General features: G+C 43.0%; 1 protein-coding gene across 4 annotated transcripts in view; it reads left to right on the forward strand.

Moving 5' to 3' along the window:
- Window positions 1-2494: 2494 nt before the first annotated feature.
- Window positions 2495-21435, forward strand: part of GPR84 (G protein-coupled receptor 84) — a 44181-nt gene continuing 25240 nt past the window's right edge. For 2 of the 4 annotated variants that reach the window (XR_003941315.1, XM_030195476.1), the window contains exons 1-2: window positions 2495-2658; window positions 17228-17348. The gene's annotated coding sequence lies outside the window, so the exon portion shown is untranslated. The remainder of the gene's footprint in view (window positions 2659-17227; window positions 17349-21435) is intronic. The other 2 variants (XM_030195477.1, XM_030195479.1) reach the window with 2 other exon arrangements.

Here is a 21435-nt window from a genome sequence, read left to right on the forward strand (position 1 = left end):
TAGGTGTGCGCTAATACTAGAGACACCCATAGGAATATATGCTAAAACGTTAATGTACCTACACTGCGGCTTAATAAACAGAGCCCTCAGTGTACAGAAAAAAAAAAAGAGAAAAAAAGGTAGGTGGGTAGACCAACAGGCTCATTTTTGAAAGTGATAATCGCCGGCGATCTTCTGATCCTGATCTCGGCCAAATTGGTATTATTGAAAGCCAATTTTGGCCGGCCCCAACTGCTTTTTCGTTGTGGCGCCGGCCAACCTTCAAGGGGGCGTGTTGGTAGGGTAGTGAAGGCGGGATGGGAGGCGGGGTGGGGGCGTGGGTACGAGATGACCAGCTTCGCCTTATAATGGGAAAAAAGTGGCCGGTTTGAACAAGCATTTCGCGGGCTGGACTTGGTCCATTTATTTTTAGGACCAAGTCACAAAAAGTGCCCCAATTGATCAGATGACCACCAGAGGGAAGTGGGGATCACTTCCCCTTACTCCCCCAGTGGTCACCAACCCCCTCCCACCCAAAAAAACTTAAAATAAAAAATTTTTTTGCCAGCCTCTATGCCAGCCTGAAATGTCATACCCAGCTCCTTGACAGCAGTATGCAGGTCCCTGGAGCAGTATTTAGTGGGTGCAGTGGACTTCAGGCAGGTTGACCCAGGCCCATCCCCCCCCCCACCTGTTACACTTTTGGTGATAAATATTGAGCCCTCCAACCTCCTCCAAAACCCACTGTACCCACATCTAGGTGCCCCCCTTCACTCCTTAGGGCTATGGTAATGGTGTAGAGTTGTGGCGAGTGGGTTTGGGGGGGTATTTGGGGGGCTCAGCACTCAAGGTAAGGGTGCTATGCACCTGGAAGCTATTTAAAAAAAAAATTTTAAGTGCCCCCTAGAGTGCCCAGTTGGTGTCCTGGCATGTGAGGGGGGCCAGTGCACTACAAATGCTGGCTCCTCCCACGCCCAAATGCCTTGCATTTCGCCGGGTTTGAGATGCCAGGCCCGGTTTCCATTATGGCTGAAAAATGAAGCCGGCCATCTCATATAAACCCGGCGATCCTGCTCTAAACCCGGCGAGCAATTTGGCCGGCGCCAAACGTATTTCAAAAATACGCTTGGCTCCGCCCCATCGCGGAGCCGGCCCCGAAGATGGCCGGCCATCGATTTGGCAGGCGCCGTTCGATTATGCCCCTCCAAATGTCTGTCCAAACAGTAGGTTTATTCAAAAAGCAATTCCCAAAGCACAGGTTTGTACAATTCAGTTCCAAAGACTCTATGCAGTCCTGCGTTATATATTTATCGATTCATTTATGTCTTATTTGATGATCTAATATGAATGTTGTTATATTTTAATGTTTTTTTATATTTATGTATAAGTTGTTTGTACAGAGATATCTCATTTGATTCCTGAGGAAGGTGTAATCAGTGCCGAAATGCAGAACTGCCTAGTCTTAAGAACTGAATTGTTGTACAAACCTGTGCTTTTGGAATTGCTTTTTGAATAAACCAACTGTTTGGACAGACATTTGGTCTACCACCTAACATAGCAACATAGTAGATGATGGCAGAAAAAGACCTGCACGGTCCACGCAGTCTGCCCAATAAGATAAACTCACATGTGTCATTTTTTGTGTTTACCTTACCTTGATTTGTACCTGTCTTTTTCAGGGCACAGACCGTATAAGTCTGTCCAGCACTATCCCCACCTCCCAACCACCAGCCCTGCCTCCCACCGCCGGCTAAGCTTCTGGCCTACCCTTTTTTCTCTTCTTTTTTTTAGAAAAATCTTGCCTTCGTTGTTTTTGTCTACTAATTTATACAATTTTATGCATGTTAATTCACCTTTATAGTTGGTTGGAATTTAATTGGTTCCCCCTCTACTCCTGTTCTTTAGACAGGTTTCTTTTGTGTCATGACCAATGGGATCTTCAGGGTGCTCAATAGTCACAGTACTTCTGATTATCAGTATTTAAACAAGGCATTTATTACCGAGAGTGTGGTCTTATCATAGTTAATAATTTCAGGGAGAGCAGTAGCTCCTGCTATGCCAGTACTCAGGGACACACTCACAGCCCTATCAGCACACCTCACACCATAGGAGCCAACTTTACAAAATTATTGGGGGTGTTAAGCTCAACAGAAATTATATCGCCTTGGAAACAGTCAAGGAGTTTGTTCAGTATTGGGGGGTGCTCAAGCACCCTCAGCACCCACAGAGCTGGCTCTTATGCCTCACACGTGCCTTACATCACTCCTCCCCCACCCAGCTATTTCAGTATTGACAGATGTGATCATTTTACAGAGTTCCATGAAATCAAGGAATTTCCTGCTGCTGGACAACCCCAGCCTGTACTTTAGTTTCTTACACACCTTTCTGCCCCAGTTGTTAGAACAGCATGCGTAACAGTATAGGGACCTGCCCAACCAGTTTTTATAGGAGGGAAGAAGTGAGCAGGTTATAAATTCATGGAGCACACCTATCTGGGCAATTCAGAAGAGGAAATGATACATCCAGGAGTACAGCTGAGAGGCTGAGAACCTTTAAGGGAAGAAGGGGGGGATCTGTGGCTAAGACAGAGAAGTTGAAGCTCTGGAGAGGACTATGATCCTTATAATCGGGCATCTGGAGGCTGAATTCCCAGGATTATGGCAAAGTCATTCACAGTAGGTAAATCATCCTATTCTCTCTTAAGGCGGTAGTCTCTTTGGGGAAGATACTTCCTTAACCAATCATGCCAGTATGACATTTATTCAACTTTAGGCAGGTAGTTTCCTTAAAAGATCTTCTTGCCTGCTCCTTCATTCTTTTCACTAATTCCTAAATCTGAGTTCTTTTCCTTCTGCAATGTATTTTACCTCTGTGTTTGCATGTTTCTTTTCGGAATAAAAAGCTTGCTGTTTCATACATGCCTCCAGTTATTTACCTCCTCTAAAAAGTCCACACTTCAGCAGTCCATGCTGTTTTCTAGCACAATGGTGTTTATAGGCACAAATGACAAATGATAAGAATCACACACCCCTGCACTTCCTCACTAATTATAATTACCCGATCATTTCAGAGTGCATGGGAACATGGGGCTCTGTGAGGTCTCATTGCGTTTATACAATACTCATGGCATATGTATAGGTACTATTGTATTTATACCTGACAGTGTATATGAGGGGTGTAAGGTTCTGTGAGGTATTATTGTATTTATACCATGCTAACAGTGTACGTGGTGGTGTTGGGTTCTATGAGGTATTATTATTATATTATTCTATGCTGACAGTGTGTGTGTGGGGGGGTGTAAGAGTTCAATGAGATATTATTGTATCTATACAGCGCTTCCAGCATATGCTATATTGTATAGGTATTATTGTATTTATAATATGCTGATATGTACGTGGGGGTGTGGGGCTCTATAAGGTATTATTATATTTATACCATGCTGACGGTGTACATGGGGGTGTGGGGTTCTTTGAGGTATTATTTTATAATTCTATGCTGACATGTGCGCGGGGGGTGTGGGTTCTATCAGATATTATTATATTTATATAGTGTTTCCAGCATATGCTGAACTGTATAGGTATTATTGTATATATACCATGCTGACAGTGTTCATGGGGGTATGGAGCTCTGTAAGGTATTATTAAATTTATACTGTACTGACAGAGTACATGGCGGTGTGGGGCTCTATGAGGTATTATTGTATTTATACAGAACTCACAGCATATACTGTACTGTATGGGTATTATTGTGTTTATACCTTGCTGATGTGCATGTGGGGGTGTGGGGCTCTATGAGGTATTATTGTTTTTATACAGCACTTGTAGCATATGCTGTACTGTATAGGTATTATTGTATTTATATTGTGCTGAAGTGTACTTGGGGGTGTGGGGTTCTATTAATCCAGTCACTGTGACTTAATCTAGTCAGTCTGGTTACAGAATCTGGTGTCTGTTTTCATTAGAATTGTGTGTTGAATCTACACTGCTAGAGACTTAATTCAATCAATTTGGTTACATAGCATCTGGTGACTCATAGCTCTAGAGGAGGGGCAATTTTGTTTTGAGCTGTATGGTAGAATCTAAGTTTACCTTGTGAGCTGTGAGCTATGCTGGGCATTTTCAGACTTGGTTTGATTGGTAACTGAGGTCCTAGTCCCATCCACCCACCCCTAGGTAAACTCCCTTTATATAGGGCAATCAAGGGACAAGTATCTTCATTACACTTAATTGGTCAATGCTAATTCTTGTTATTCCCTAATCATAATTCACCTTTTCACACTTGTGAATCACATCATTATGACCTTCATTCAGTGCAATATATGTTCTGCTTTAATCGTAAGGCAAACTATCTGAAACCTTAGAGCTTGTCCTGTCTCCAAATATCAACAAACTCAAGAAGGAATTAACTACAATTAAAGAAGCATCCAGGATTACTCACTTCCCAGCTAATTTACTGCCACCACTGCCTCAGAGAATGAAACATCAGAGGAATAGATGGGTCACAGTAGGCTCTGGTATGCTAAGATCTTTGACACAAAAACACTCCTCCTTCCAAGATTTGCCCCTGTCAAATTCTTTTGCAGCATTGCATCATTATGATGGTGAAAAAAGAAGTACTGTGGTACAACCAGAGGCAATGAAAGTAGCACAACCCAAGAAACATTCCCCAAATAATGACAGAATGGTGAAAAGAAGAAAATTCTTACTGCTCAGGCATTAACTTAGGAACACAGTTCAGGTGTTCCAACCTAGTGAAATGTCTTCCAGGATCTTCAGCTACAAGATGTACAGACCAAATATTGAAAGTGATCCGAGAAGAGAGCAAGGCTTCAAATGCTGATGTTGTAATTCACCTGGGGACAAATGATCTGGCCAACAATAGCAAGTTTACAGCACAGAGAGCGTTCCAGAAGCTTGGGGAGGGACTGAAATCTTTGGTTCGGACTGTGGCTTTTTCTGAAGTAATTCCTATGTGGGGGAGAGGAGAGGAAAGACTACACAAAAAGGAGGAATTCAATAAGTGGAGTGGAAGAGTGGTCTAGTGGTTAGGGTGGTGGACTCTGGCCCTGGGGAACTGAGGAAATGAGTTCAATTCCCACTTCAGGCACAGGTACAAATAAGTACCTGTATATGTAAGCCGCATTGAGCCTGCCATGAGTGGGAAAGCGCAGGGTACAAATGTAACTAAAATAAAAATAAATTGGCTGGAGTCTTGGTGTAAAGAAGAAGGTTTAATGGGGTAATAAGTGGAAAAAGGCTGTACTGTAATGATGGGCTACATCCAGTGGCGTAGGAAGGGGGGTGGTGGGGTGGTCCGCCCCGGGTGCACGCTGCTGGGGGGGGGGGGGGGGTGTTGGCTCCGCTGGTTCCCTTCTCTCTTTGCCCCCGGAACAGGTCCTGTTCCGGGGCAGAGAGAGCAGGGAGCCGATGTAGCTCCCAGCGACTCGGGGCAGAGTGGCCCTCCTACCCTTTCCTATGCCAGTGGTAAGAATGCGCTCCAGGGGGGGTGCGCAGCGGCGACCTGCCACGTGTGTCAGCCACCCTCGCTATGGCACTGGCTACATCTTTCTGTGATGGGAAAAAGGATACCTTGGGGAGAAATTCAGACAGTATGTTTCTAGACATTTAAACTAGCGGGTGGGGGTGACAAAAGGAAACAGGGGATTTTGCAAAGTTACCCCCAGAATAAACATGATGGCTGAGGGACAGGTCATGTAAATATAGAAAACCACCCAAACTCACTAAGCACATGGAAAGCTATGTGCACAAATGCTGATGGATTTAAGACTTGCAAGCCCTGATGTTTGAAGAAAACTTGGATATTGATGCTATTACGGAGACGTGGTTTAACGATTCCCATGAATGGGATGTGACCATACCAGGCTATAATTTTTTAGGTAGGATAGAGACGGCCGAAGAGGTGAAGGACTGGCTCTGTATGTGAGAGACAATATCAGAGCAGCTGAAATACTGGGAACCCAGGGAAAGGAAGAAGCTTTATAGATTGTCCTGGAAAGAGAAGACGGAACCTGTATCCACATGGGGGTTATCTATGCAAACAGAGAAGTTAGACAAGGATCTGATAGAAGATATTCAAAAGATTGGTATGAAAGGGGAGGTGCTACTGTTGGGAGATTTCAATTTGTATGACATGGATTGGAACGTCCCGTCTGCGGAATCGGAAAGAAGTAGGGAGATTGTGGATGCCTGTCAAAGTGCCTTGCTCAGACAAATGGTGACGGAACCCACGAGGGAAGGGCCAATGCTGGATCTAGTTCCCACCGTCTGGTTTGATATAAGGAAGAAGGCGGAGTGCGGACGCACAAAACTCAAAGTACTGGATTTCAGATGTACTGATTTTGATAAAATGGGGGAATACCTGAAGAAGGAGCTGTTGGCATGGGAAGGCGTAGGAGAAGAGGAAAAACAGTGGTCCAAGCTAAAGGCTGCTCTAAATATGGCAACTGACCTTTTGTGAGGAAAGTAAACAAAAACAAGAGAAGCAGAAAGCCTATATGGTTCTCCAAACAAGTAGCTGAAAAAATAAGAGCAAAAGAGGCTTTGTTCAAGAAATACAAAAGAACGCAATGAGAGGATCACGGAAAAGATTATCGGATTAAACTCAAAGAAGTGAAGAAGAAAATATGGCTAGCGAAAGCGCAAGTGGAAGAAAAAATGGCTAAAGATGTAAAGAGAGGTGACAAGACCTTTTTCAGATATACTAGAGAAAGGAGAAGAGATAGGAATGGAATTGCGAGACTGAAAGATAATGAGAATGGCTATGTGGAGAGTGATGAAGATAAAGCGAACGTGCTAAACAATTATTTCTCTTTGGTGTTCACGGAGGAAAATCCTGGAGAAGGACCACGGTTGGCTGCCGAGTGAACGTCTGGGAATGGAGTGGATACTGCGCTGTTTACGGAAGAAAGAGTTTATAAACAGCTGGAGAATCTGAAGGTGGACAAAGCTATGGGGCCTCATGGGATACATCCCAGGATACTGAAGGAGCTCAGAGAGGTCCTGGTGGGACCTCTTAAAGATTTGTTTAATAGATTTTTAGAGATGAGAGAGGTTCCGCGAGATTGGAGAAGAGCAGATGTGGTCCCTCTTCACAAAAGTGGAGACAGGGAAGAAGTGGGAAACTACAGACCGGTAAGTCTCACGTCGGTGGTAGGAAAAATAATGGAGTCGCTGCTGAAAGAAAGGATAGTTAACTTTCTAGAAGCCGATGGGTTACAGGACCCGAAGCAATATGGCTGTACCAAAGGAAAATCCTGCCAAACGAATCTTATTGACTTCTTTGACTGGGTGACCAATGAATTGGATGAGGGACATGCGCTAGATGTAATCTACTTGGAGGGGCATAATTGAAATGTCGTCCAAGTACGAATTAGGACGCCCTTGCGAAGACGGGCAAAATCCGGTAGGTATAATCGAAAAATAATATGGATGTCCTTAGACATTCGATTATCGCTGTTCAAAACGCCCAAATAACGGCCGCACAAAGGGTAGTAAAAAGGGCGCCTTTAGACATTCGATTATCGCAGTTGAAAACGACTAAATCCGGCCCGCATAAACTATAGTCAAAAGAATGTACCTAGGTGTTCCGCAAGTACAGTGCATGCAGTTTCGGACATCCAGGTACGGGAAATATGAGGAACGTTCATAAGCGTAAACTACAGGAGGATCATGCCACTCCACCGAATATTCCTCATATTTTCCGTATCTGGATGTCTGGAACTACATGCACTGTACCTAGGAACATGCAGCTATATGCATTTTGTGTATATGTGAAAAGGTTCGCAATGTTCATACTCATCTATATAAGGCAAGCTGAGCTCTGCACGCATCAAGGGCCCGCACTCATAACAGGCATTCACAGGGACTTAGAGTCCCTACGCAGGAGGTTCCGTTGAGTAAGGCGGGAGAGCCCTGACATCATCAGGGCAGTGCGACGGCACCTGAGGGCTCAACGTAAGTATTAAAAACAGGACACCTGTACTCATTTGTAAATGTATTTATTGAATAATGCAAATGTACTGTACAATATCAGTTTCCATGTGGCTAATAGGCAACTAGTACGTCATAATACCTCTGTCCCAGATCAAGGCCTCAGGTTGCAGGTGCCCTCCCATGAGTGTGGCTGCAACTTCCAACCAACCTCCTCCGAGATAAATTAGATGACATGCCTCACTTTAGTATCCCCCTTTCTGGGGTGGGTGGATACTGGTTCCTGGTAGGCCTGCCTGAGGTCCTACTTTTAGTGGATGTCATTGCCTCATATTAAAGTTATGTGCTAAACCCCCTCCTCCCCCCCAAACAATACAAAGAAGAAAAACCTGTCAGCAAACCCTTGTCACATATCATAATGCAAACATGCTGGTCACCAATGAGTCTGGTCTGTCAACATGTCCTGTGTGTTCTGTGTCAGAGCACCTTCCAGGGTTCCCTGTCATGTCATCTGACGCATCTCAGTCCCCATAGGTATAGGCCACGCCTCACCACACCTTTCCCCATCCCCCGCCTCAGGCCACTTAGCTCCTGCACTATGCAAGCCATGTTGCATGTGCTGATGTCACCTACAATCCTTTTACATACACAGGGCTCCAGCAGCAGGAGGAGGAGCAGGCGGCGGCTGAGGAGGCCCAGCAGGAGGAGGAGGAGGAGGTGGCTGAGGAGGCCCAGCAGGAGGAGGAGCAGGCGGCGGCTGAGGAGGCCCAGCAGGAGGAGGAGCAGGCGGCGGCTGAGGAGGCCCAGCAGGAGGAGGTGGCTGAGGAGGCCCAGCAGGAGGAGGAGGAGGAGGCGGCTGAGGAGGCCCAGCAGGAGGAGGAGAAGGAGAAGGAGGAGGGGGTCCTCATCATTGATGAGGGCATTATGGAGGAGCCCTCACCACCGGCAGCTCCATCACCCTCACCACCGGCCGCTCCATCACCCTCACCACCAACCGCTCCATCACCCTCACCATCCCCAGTTCCATCCCCTGGGCCAGCTCCATTCGTTGGGCCAGTTCCAGCCCCTGGGCCAGCTCCAGACCTGCGCCTCCTGCAACAGCTGGTAGATGGTCAGAACCAGGTGCTTCAGGAGCTCAGAGCCATAAGGCAGGGTAATGAGCAGCTCCACAGGCCACTGAGGGTGCTTCTGGCACTGCTCATTACCCTGCTACAAAGGGCACTACACACAGGGCGTGGCTGCCCTTGAAAGACTTTGGGGGAGTGGGGATATTTGTAGGGTTTGGGGGATATTTGTAGGGTTTGGGGGGTATTTGTAGGGTTGGGGGTATTTGTAGGGTTTGGGGGGATTAGTAGGGTTGGGGGGATTTGTAAGGTTGGGGGGGGATTTGTGTCACCATGTTTAAATAAATATATGTTTTTTTATTGCATATAACAGGCTGTGTGTGTCTGTACCTTGTGCATTACATAATATCAAATCCTGGTGTTGATGTGTTGTGAGAGGAGGCAGCAATATGCATTGCATGAAATGTGAAGTGTGAAAGAGAAATTTGATGCATATCTGTGATAATTGTGGCCATATAGAAGGCCACCTGTTCATTCCAACCTGCATGGCCGTATGTGCAGGTTTGGTTGAGGAACACGGCCATCCAGCCTCTCTCCCTCCCCCTTACCATAGAGCCCCACAGCACAGAGTGCTGTAAATAATAGATTTGTTGTGTAGCACTTGTGATCTGCCAAGTAGAAACTTGTAGATAACTCTAGGTAGCGCACAGACGATGTTTGCTCTCTGATCACCAGACACCCTTACCCACAATCACACCACATTGGTGGGGGCCACCAAGGACCTACAAGCAGCTGGGTCATCTTTTCACATTCAATGCATCAACAATGGTATGTCGTGCTGAGGAGAAAAGGGAAAATAATGGTCACAGTATTTGATGGATATTTATATCAGCACAAGTGCAATATAATACAACATGTACAGAAGGGCACCCAAATATATATGTGTTTATTTATATTGAGTTTGGTCACCCCTTTTTCAGTAGTAGCCCAAGGTGAGTACTGATATTGTTAAATATAAAGTATGAGGTTGTGGGTATGGTTATGGTTTGGTTTATTGTTTATTTTTTCAGGTTTCGAGTCACAGTTCCTCCTGATGAAGGAAAACTGAAATGCGGTCTTGCATTGAGGAATGGTACCAATTAAATCCTTGCTGAATAGCATGGTCTGATGGTTTTGTTACGCTCCTGCCTCCGTCAATGTGTACCGGTATTCATGCAGTTAAGGTGCAGGTACAACTGATGAGCAGCACCTGGTTTAACATAAGACACTTGCCAGCTGTTTGGGAAACTTGAGTAACTTTGAATGCGGAAATTATCCGCTAGATGTTTTTTGTTATCGTCAAGGATATGACTATCGGTAACAGGGTTCGCTTTGGACTGTGACCCTGGACTACTATTATCTTCAGCTGGTGATCAATTATAGCTAAAAATGAGCATTGTTGTTGGTATTGAATGTTTGTTAAGCGAGTGATGGTATGCATGAAGGTGCACAAGATGGATATATGTGAGCTTTGCAAAGCTTGTGTTGGTTTATGATACATGTACATTTGTTGTTAAAGAAAGGTTTTGTATATTCATAAAAATCAGAGTGCATTGGATGTATAAGTTAAAATTTAATGCCAAGAAGTGTTGAGTGATGCACTTGGGGTGCAGAAACCCGAAAGAGAGATACCGGATAGGAGGGAAAAGATTTGTAAGCTTGACTCAGGAGAGAGACCTTGGGGTGTTGGTGTCTGAGGATCCAAAGGTGAAGAAACAATGCGACAAGGTGACAGCCGTGGCCAGAAGAATGCTAGGCTGCATAGAGAGGGGCATAACCAGCAGAAGATAGGAGGTATTGATGCCCCTTTACAAGTCGTTGGTAAAGCCCCACTTGGAGCATTGTGTTCAGTTTTGGAGGCCTTATTTTGCTAAAGATGTAAAAAGACTGGAAGCGGTGCAAAGAAAAGCTACAAAAACGGTATGGGATTTGCGTTGCAAACCGTACGAGGAGAGACTTGCTGACCTGAACATGTATACCTTGGAGGAAAGGAGAAACAGGGGTGACGTGATACAGACGTTCAAATATTTGAAAGGTATTAATCCGCAAATTAACCTTTTCCGGAGATGGGAAGACGGTAGAACTAGAGGACATGAATTGAGGTTGAAGGGGGGCAGACTCAAGACTAATGTCAGGAAGTATTTTTTCATGGAGAGGTTGGTGGATATGTGAAATGCCCTCCCACGGGAGGTGGTGGAGATGAAAACGGAATTCAAACATGCATGGGATAAACACAAAGGAATCCTGTTTAGAAGGAATCTTAGCAGAGATTGGGAGGCAACGCCGGTAATTGGGAAACAAAATGGGAGTTGGGCAGACTTCTACGGTCTACGCCCTGATCGTGACTGAATAGATAGGGATGGGCTGGAGTGTAAATTTTAAGGGGCTTCGACGTTAGCTTCAGAACTTAGTACAAGAACAATACTGGGCAGACTTCTACAGTCTGTGCCCTGAGAAAGGCAAGGACAAATCAAACTCGGGTATACATATAAAGTATCACATACCATGTAAAATGAGTTTATCTTGTTGGGCAGACTGGAAGGACCATACAGGTCTTTATCTGCCGTCATTTACTATGTCACTATAAGTTACTGTATTTATACAGTGCTCGCAGCATATACTGTACTGTATAGGTATTATTGTATTTCTACCATGCTGACAGTGTACATGGTGTTGTGGGGCTCTATGAGGTATTACTGTATTTAAATACAAAAAAGGAGGAGATGTATAGAAAAATATCATCAGCTCAATTTACTGACCAAAAAATTTGCATTCAATTAATTAATTGAATGCAAATTTTTTGGTCAGTAAATTGAGCTGATGATATTTTTCTATACATCTTCTCCTTTTTTGTATTTATTATTGAGTTGAGAAAATTAGAGGGAGATTTCCTTTTGTATTGATTATAATTTGTCGAGTATTACTGTATTTATACAGCGCTCACAGTATATGCTGTACTGTATAGGTAGTATTGTATTTATAGTGTGCTAACAGTTCATTTACGTGGGGGTGTGGAGCTCTATGAGGTATTACTATATTTTCCATGAGGTATTACTGTATTTATACAGCACTCCAGCACTACTACTACTGTATTTAAATCGTGCTGATGTGTACATGGGGGGGTTGGGGTTCTATGAGATATTACTGTACTTATACAGTACTGTATAGGTACTTTTGTATTTCTACTGAGCAGATATGTATGTGGAGGTTTGGGGTTCTATGAGGTATTATTGTATTTATACAGTGCTCACAGTACATGCTGTACTGTATAGGAAGTATTGTATTTATAGTGTGCTGACAGTGCATTTACGTGGGGGTGTGGCAGTGGAGCTCTGTGGTATTATCATATTTATACAGCGCTCACAGCATATGTTGTACTGTATAGGTATTATTGTATTTATACTGTGCTGGAAATGTATGTGGGGCTCTATGAGGGTTTAGATTTATAAAGTACTGAGAGTAGACATGGGGCTATATGAGATGTTGCTGTATACAGTATACGCTAAGCTATATTATGAGATGTTATTACATTTGTACAGCACTGACGTTGTACCTTGTGGATGTTGCCACTGTGTGTGCTATGACAATTGTTCCCTCCCCCCCCCCCCCCCCCCCACACACATTTCTGTCAACATTGTATAAATATATACCACACAGCTCCACATATGCTGTGTACATGCAGTAACAGTCAAAAATATAAACCTTTCCTAAATCTTTCCTGAAATTACTCAGGGCATCAGTATAAAAATACAGAGTGGCATTAACCCTTTGATAGGCCCTAGGCAAACAAAACCATTGGGCCCCCCCCCCCCCTCATGTAAATACATTTTAAAATAACTCCCACGTGGGGCCCTCTGTGTTTCTGATTGCAGGGGAAAATCAGCAGGTAAGAAGGACTGTTCACCAAATGCAGGGAGTAACTTCTCCTGACAGTACCTCCCCCCCCCCCCCCCCCACAACACTTTTTAGGCGATTTTCACCCAAGTGATACATAGTAACATAGTAGATGACGGCAGAAAAAACCTGCACGGTCCATCCAGTCTGCCCAACAAGATAAACTCATATGTGCTACTTTTTGTGTATACCCTACTTTGATTTGTACCTGTCCTCTTCAGGGCACAGACCGTATAAGTCTGCCCAGCACTATCCCTGCCTCCCAACCACCAGCCCCTCCTCCCACCACCGGCTCTGGCACAGACGGTATAAGTCTGCCCAGCACTATCCCCACCTCCCAACTACCAGTCCCGCCTCCCACCACCGGCTCTGGCACAGACCGTATAAGTCTGCTCAGCACTATCCCCGTCTCCCAACCACCAGCCCCGCCTCCCACCACCAGCTCTGCCATCCAATCTCGGCTAAGCTCCTGAGGATCCATTCCTTCTGAACAGGATTCCTTTATGTTTATCCCACGCATGTTTGAATGCTTATTAAAGAGGCTTCATCTGTCTGTATGCACAGGCACAAAGGCATAAGCACACAGTCGCAGATGTACACACATGCTTCATACAGCATCTGTCACCCTAATGACGAGACACACTTTATCATGTCTTTTCACATGAGTTTGCAAGTGGAGGAAGAGGATCTGCACCATTTTGTCACACTATAAGTGTGCACTTTTCAAAAAAAAAAAAAAATTTCTGCCAGCAGCTGGACTTACCAGAAAAAAAAAATTCAGCCTTGGGAGCCATTGAATTACACATGTGAGAGATCTGTCCTAGATGTCTGGGCTGTAGATAAGATATGCCTAAATCCTGCTCTGTAAATACAATAATCTCTCACACAGGACTGTGTATCCTGTTAGGACTGTTTAAATACTGCAATACTTCATACAGCCCTGTGAATGCTATCTGCACTATACCAATACAATAAGACCTCGTAAATCTCCACCCCCCACTGTATAAATACAATCAGCTCAATATTCAAAGTCAGTTGTATGTTTAAGAGCAAGTGACGAACATGTAACTCACTTATCTGTATATTTTCAGCTAGTATATGAATAAAATTGGGCCATTTAACTTGCTAAGTGATTGGCATGGAAGAGGGGAGGAACAAAGGTAGAGACTGCATTTATCTGTTTAGCAGAAATCGTTACACGCTATCCTCCGGATTCTATATATGGTGATTAAATTTGTGCGTGCAAATCATTGCGCATTTACAATTTGCCTGTGCAAATTAATTGATTAATGAGCCAATTAGTGCCACTAGTTGGTTGTTAACAGCCAATTATTGGTGTTAATTGGCCTTAATTAGGATTTACCCACACGTATTTTAGAACGATGTGCATAGAAATCCTACATTGTGTAAATTCAAGGGGGCATGGCTGGGGGCATTCTCAGAATTTACGCACATTGTTACAGAATAGACACGATCGGTGCCTTAACTTAGGTGCTCAGCTTCACATTAAATAGATTCTTAGTTAATGTATAGAGATCTAATTAGGCAAATTTTCTTTCAATGGGATCATCAGATCAGTGAGTGTGCTTCCCTATTGGCTAAACTGAGCCAAGCAATTTTCAAGGGGCACCACCGCAGTCCTCATTGATCCTAATACCAATATTTTCAAAGTTCATATTTTTCTTTTTTTCTATTTTTCAATTATATAGTGATTTCTCACTTATTTTTCTTAGCTAATTTAATCTTCAACAAAGTACTTAGCTTTCTCAGCTTTAATACAGTTCATACTCGAGACCTGATTCCACCGACATAGGTCTATGTTTCGCTGTGCGCTATGTCAAGGTAATCTCCTGTTTTCTCACAGCGGCATTCTAAATTGGGAATTCTAAATAGCACAGAATTCTTTGCACCAAGGAAATGCCACCAAAAGTGAAGGAATTACTGGTGAGTCTTTTACCTTTTGGCTAAAAGATAATAATCATGAATTAATAGATTCCCCAGGCTCTAGGACCATCAATTGTAAAAGTGCACATGTGGGTCTTCATTTTATTGTGCTTCCACCTTTCAAAGGCAGAGTCATATGTTCAGAAGTTGGGGCTACCTAGACATTGATTGACCTGTTAAGCCCAGAGCAGTTCTTTTCTAGATGATCTGGGTAGCTCAGGAGATGTTTGCTATTTTCCCACCATAGAAACTTCTCTGTATGTTTCATCCCATTTTATTGCTGATATTTGTAAGCCACATTGAGTCTGCAAATAGGTGGGGAAATGTAGGGTATAAATGTAACAAATAAATAAATAAATAAATAAATAAATAAATAAATAAAGGCTTTTCCACATCTATATGCAAGTATATGGGCATAAAGGAGGTAATTCTACTAAACTGCGGTAAAGAGTGGCATGCGGTAGTCTGAATGTATGAATTTGGTGTGTGCTGGGCCATTTTTTACCTCAGCTAGGAAAAAAGGGCTTTTATTAGTGGGGTATTAAATGGCAGTGCAATAAAATGAAAAATTGCGCCCGGCTATTTACTGCCTGAGCAATTACTGGCAGCCATTGACCAAGGGCTCATGCGCTACTGGCGTGGTAATCAGGTAGCGTGTGCTAATGTGACTGCGCTGCCGATTACCAACAGGAATCCCCCCACCACAGTAGAAAGTAGAAAAATAGAAAAATACTTTTTTACTGTGGGAAATAGCGCACACTAATTTCAAAATTACAGACGGGCGCCTGTCCAAATTATGAATGCCAGATTTGAACCTGGGTCCCTTCCAGAAACAGAGATAGATATATCTACTTTACCTAAATATTAAAGACATCTGCAAACCTGAGGGCTATTGAGGTGGTCTACAGTCAGGTATAATTTGTATTTCCCCTGTGGCTCACAGAGTTGCAGTGGAATATGAACCTGGGTGCCCTGGATTAAAGTCCACTGCACTGACCACTAGGCTGCCCTTCTGATCCGCAGGATCTGTGTGGCCATTTTTGTACAAGTGCTGCCAGATAGAAATCCTTGTCACATGCTAAACCTGCATTAATTGATTAGCATGCTGCAATGTAGTTGTGTTAACTGATTAGTGCATAACACGACCACTCTCCGCCCTAGACACACCCCCGTGTCAAAAAATGAAAAAAAATATTTTTTAGTGCATAGATAGTGAGAGTGCACATGGTACTGCAGGAAATCTCAAGGCACCACACAGTATGCCATTTTTGCTGTGGTAAGCATATGTTAGCGCTTACTGCAGCTTTGTTAAAGGGCCCCAAAGAGAGATGCATCCAAGAAAAACAACAGCAAGCTGCATCATGAATTAAATCCCTTTATTGAGGTCAGAAAAGAATACCTGACATGGGGCCACATTTCACCCTTGAGCTGCTTCAGGGGTCACAGACAAGACTAAGGGCCCTGTTCACTAAGGTGCGCTAGTGTTTTTAGTCACGCTAAAATTAGCGCACGGTAAATGCTAGACATCCATATATTCCTATGGGTGTCTCTAGTGTTTAACGCACGCTAATTTTTAGGTCAACAAAAAGTTTACATACTCATTTAAAAATTACTATTCCATGTTATTTGTTAGATTGCAGAACAAATTTCTGCAATAAATAATAATTTATATTATTATATTTTATATTTATATTATATATATATATATATTATATTATATTTATATTATTATTATTATTATTATTAGCATTTGTATAGCGCTACCAGACGCACACAGTGCTGAACACCTGACTCAAAGAGACAGTCCCTGCTCAAAAGAGCTTACAATCTAAATAATACAGACAGACAAGACAGTTGTGGGTGAGGGAAGTACATGGTGAGAAGGAAGGAAGGGACAAGGGGAGGGCAACTGAGTAGTGTCTAGGAGCTAAAAGCAGCAGTGAAAAGGTGAGTTTTCAGCATAGATTTGAAAACAGGTAGAGATGGATAAGTACGTTTTTGAATCTTTCCAAAATTGAAAATAACTTAAAGAAGTAAGTAGCAAAGTCTGAACATCTTTACTAAAATGAGCTGCTGGAAAAGAAAAATGATTACCTAAAAATTTGAACCTTTTTACAATTTTTAAAGAAGGAAAAGTGAATAGAGCCATTGATCTTGTAGCTCTTGATTTTAAAGCCAGAGCAAAATGACCCAAAAGATACAATGGTGCCACCACCTCTGTGCTCGAAGGCATGAGGCTGTGTGAAGGAGCACAGATAAATGAGCAGGTTACCAAAGTATGAACAGGCAGAGCCCAGGGCAGGGGGAAGTTGGCTTGTGAAGTTTCACAATTTTAAAGGGGTTTTTTTTGTAACTCAGGAAACATGAAGACAAGGCACAAACTATATATATAAGTCCAGCAAGGATTAGTACACTGTCGAAGAGCATTAAAAGCAGTCCACTGATCCTTATCTTCCACGGGTCGGCATTGCCACGCACAGTAAGTTAATGGTTTCTTCTCTTCTATATCTGTTGGGTTTTTAATGCTGAAATGGTTTCTGGTAAGGGGTGACCTGGCTGGGACAAAGTCATAACAGACAGGTTAATCCATCTGGTATTCCTGAATCCTGTTTCCAAAGTGTGGTAGGAAGAAAGAACCTGGAGCAAAGTGATTGGAAGGGACTATCCGAAAAGGGATGGAGAACAAAAGTGAGAATATTACAATGCCTCTCTAACTACCTGATGTAGCTGCACTTTTGAGTAGGGTATGCAGTTCTGGTTGCCCTGTCTCAGAAAGGATCTAGTACAACTAGAAAAGGTTCAGAGAAGGCTGATATAAATTATGATAAAGAGGATTATGAAGAAAAAAATAGGGTTCTTTATCTTGGAGAAAAGCCGACTGAGAGAGGATGTGATAGAAGTTTATAAAATCATGAATTGGGTGGAATGGTTACATGGGGAATGGTTGTTTAACCTTTCAAACAGCACAAAATCAAGAGGACGGGCCCTCCATGAAAGTAATGACAGCAGATTGAAAACAAATCCTAGAAAAGTTTGTGCAACACTTAACAGGGCCGCCAAAAGGGGGGGGGGCAAGATTCCCCCGGGCGCGGATTCCAAGGGGGCCCCAGCGCCGGGGTCTGTTTCTCTCCTGCTCCTGACGGGACTCAGGTGATCGCCCCCATTAGAGGCTGGGGAGGAGCAGACCCAGGGCTTTGCGGCTTCTGGTTTGGTTGCGGGGGTCCCCAAGCCCTGCCATCAGAAACCTTTCTCCAGCGCTGTTCTTTGCTGCATTGCTTGCCCTGTGGCTGCCTTTCACCTCAAGTTACATATGCTATGTGACATGAGGGGAAAAACAGCAGCAGGGCAGGCACTGCGGTGGAGAACAACGCTGGAGGAAGACTTCTGCTGGCGGGGCTTGGGGAGGTGGAATTGCGGCAGGGGGTAAGGGAAGTGGGGCAAATTGTACCCCCCCCCCTGCACTTTGGGTTCCAGACCCCCCAATGTTTGTGGTCTGGCTACGTGACGGTCCGGGGGAGTGGCAGCGGTGGTCCTGGGGGGGGGGGGCTCAGCAGCGGTGGTCCTGCCCCAGGCCCGGCTCAGTCTCTCGGCGGCCCTGGCACTTAATTAAGCTGTGGATCTGTTGTTGGAGAATGTGGTCAAGGCAATTAACCTCAAAAGACGGTGCAGCAATGTACTTTTTGTAGCTATGTATGTGTTTTGTTTTGTGTTGGTTTTATGCTTGTTATTATTCTACTCTGCCTAGATGCAAGTGGATTATAAATGTACAAAATAAATAAATGTGATTTGGACACATTTCTGGAGGAAATGTCCATAAAAATTATTAGCTAAGTAGACTTTGGAGAGTCATTTTTCATCCCTGGAAAGGAGTTATGAGAAACACATCTACTTTTTGGGATCTGTCAGGCACTTGTGACCCAGACTGGTTACTGTCAGAGACATGATGCAAGGTTTGATGGACCCTGCTCTGATACAGAGAGGGGAAAGGGGATGGGATTTGATATACTGCCTTTCTGTGGTTACAATCAAAGCAGTTTACATACTATATAGAGGCATTTATTTTGTGTCTGGAGCAACGCGTAACTTAATTGGCTTAACAAGCCATTAGTGTTTTTTTAACAGCACTTAACAAGCAATAATGAGCATTAATTGGCAATAATTAGACTTTTGCGCATAACTTGCTATGCGTATTCAGTAATAAACTGTGCCTAAATTCTAAAGTGCACAGTTCAAAAGGGGCATGGTAATGGATGGGGAAATGGGCATTTCATGGGCATTCACAAATTTACATGCCTTGTTATACACTATGACCCAGTCCATGTACATCTATGTGCAGGGATTTACGCCACATTTTCGTTGCTGTAAATGGAGGCACATAGTTTTAAAAAACAAGAAGGCAGACGATCCTCAACGTCCAACGTGGATACAAACAGAGCAGATCAATCAGTAGTATGGTTCACAACTTTATTATAAGATAATCGCCCGACACAGACTATGTTTCACCCACAAGGGCTGCGTCAGGGGCTCTAAAATAACAAATAATAATAAACCAAATTAAAAACATATATACAACCACAGGCCTGCATAAATCATGATAGAACAATAAATAGTGTACATAGAAACATATTGTATTAATTAAATAAATAAGATACTTGGAAGGAAAAAAAAAGGAAGTTTGGATACCATGACAACAAACATTAAAAATAATTAATAATCATAAAATAGCTCAATCACTGAAATCGATGCGAAACTAAAAAACAACAGTGCAAAACAACCATCAGATTGCTTTCCTCCAGAACAAGGTCTATGAACTAAAAACAAAATTAGAAGGGGTAAGGCACAGCACATCCATGATCTAGCGAAAAGAACTAAGTAAAAGCAAAACTTACTGCACTCAGAGGACGTTGTTTATTAGCTTTGCATCGATTTCAGTGAGTGACCTATTTTACTTTATTTATTTTTTTATTCACGCATGATTAATTTGTTTTATGCTTTCCAATGAAACCAGTATGTATTAGAAGTTAGGCACTGGTCCAACATATATGGTAATATTCTTTTCAGTGCACATTGGTACTTTTTGACTCTGTGGTATTCTTGTTATTAGTTACTTTTAATGTTTGTTGTCATGGTATCCAAACTTCCTTTTTTCCCCTTCCAAGTATCTTATTTATTTAATTAATGCAATATATTTCTCTGTACACTATTTGTTGTTCTATCATGATTTATGCATGATTATGGTTTTATATATGTTTTTTTTGTTACATTTGTACCCCGCGCTTTCCCACTCATGGCAGGCTCAATGCGGCTTACATGGGACAATGGAGGGTTAAGTGACTTGCCCAGAGTCACAAGGAGCTGCCTGTGCCTGAAGTGGGACTTGAACTCAGTTCCTCTGTTCCCCAGGACCAAAGTCCACCACCCTAACCACTAGGCCACTCCTTTTAATTTGGTTTATTATTATTTGTTATTTTAGAGCCCCTGACGCAGCCCTTGTGGGCGAAACAGTCTGTGTCAGGCGATTATCTTATAATAAAGTTGTGAACCATACCACTGATTGATCGGCACATAGTTTTAGGCGCTGGGATATCAACTAAACATATTCTATATACCATGCCTAAATCTTATAGAATACACTTAGGCAAAAATTATTTCTGTGTGGATTTTCCAGGTGCCATATATAGAGTCTGGCCCCAAGTGATATACCCACAGTCACAAGGAGCTATAGTAGGAACTGAACCCAGTTTCCCTGGTTCTTAGACCACTGCGTTATCCATTACACTACACGTCCACTTGAAAGAGTGGCTTTTCTTATCTTCTTTTGAGAATTGGAAGACCAGAAGTAGCTGAGCTACTGCTATTGCCCTGGGTCAGTCAGTCACACCCCAGATTCTGAGCTTGAAGAAGACTCCAGTGCTAATCTTTTATTGCCAGAAGATTATCGAGTTATCACAGACTTTCTTAGAGATATTGGAATTACATCTCTGTATATTTCTGAAGACAAGCAGCAGCGAGCCTGGAGTGAATACGTGTTCCCTAGTGTCCTAGAAATGAGTGTGATAGCATTGCCTGTTAGTGAAAGCAGCCAAACAAGAACCATTTTGAGAAATTAAAAACAGAAATTACTGAATAAGAGGCTCAGTTTACAAAGCAGGATTACAGAAGAAAATAGTGGTATTAGCAAAAGAATTTATTTGAAGGGTAAGACAAGCACAATCATTACACACCAGTTTTTTGCATTCTGATATTTTTCAACACATATGAGAGATGAAAAATATCAGAATGCAAAAAACTGGTGTGTAATGATTGTGCTTGTCTTACCCTTCAAATAAATTCTTTTGTTAATACCACTATTTTCTTCTGTAATCCTGCTTTGTAAACTGAGCCTCTTATTCAGTAATTTTTTTTACAAAATTTAACTCCGCAATGGGCTTATAGCTGAAGCTTTGTAAGCATACTATTTGCAAATCCCACGCCAACCTCCTGCACACCCTGCCTCCTCTTTAATAGTGAGGGATCACCAAGATTCAATGCCTTCACTTAGGGAAAGTCTAATAAAAAAATCAATC

Source organism: Microcaecilia unicolor, chromosome 3 (genome assembly GCF_901765095.1).
Source record: "Microcaecilia unicolor chromosome 3, aMicUni1.1, whole genome shotgun sequence".
Taxonomy (NCBI): Eukaryota; Metazoa; Chordata; class Amphibia; order Gymnophiona; family Siphonopidae; genus Microcaecilia; species Microcaecilia unicolor.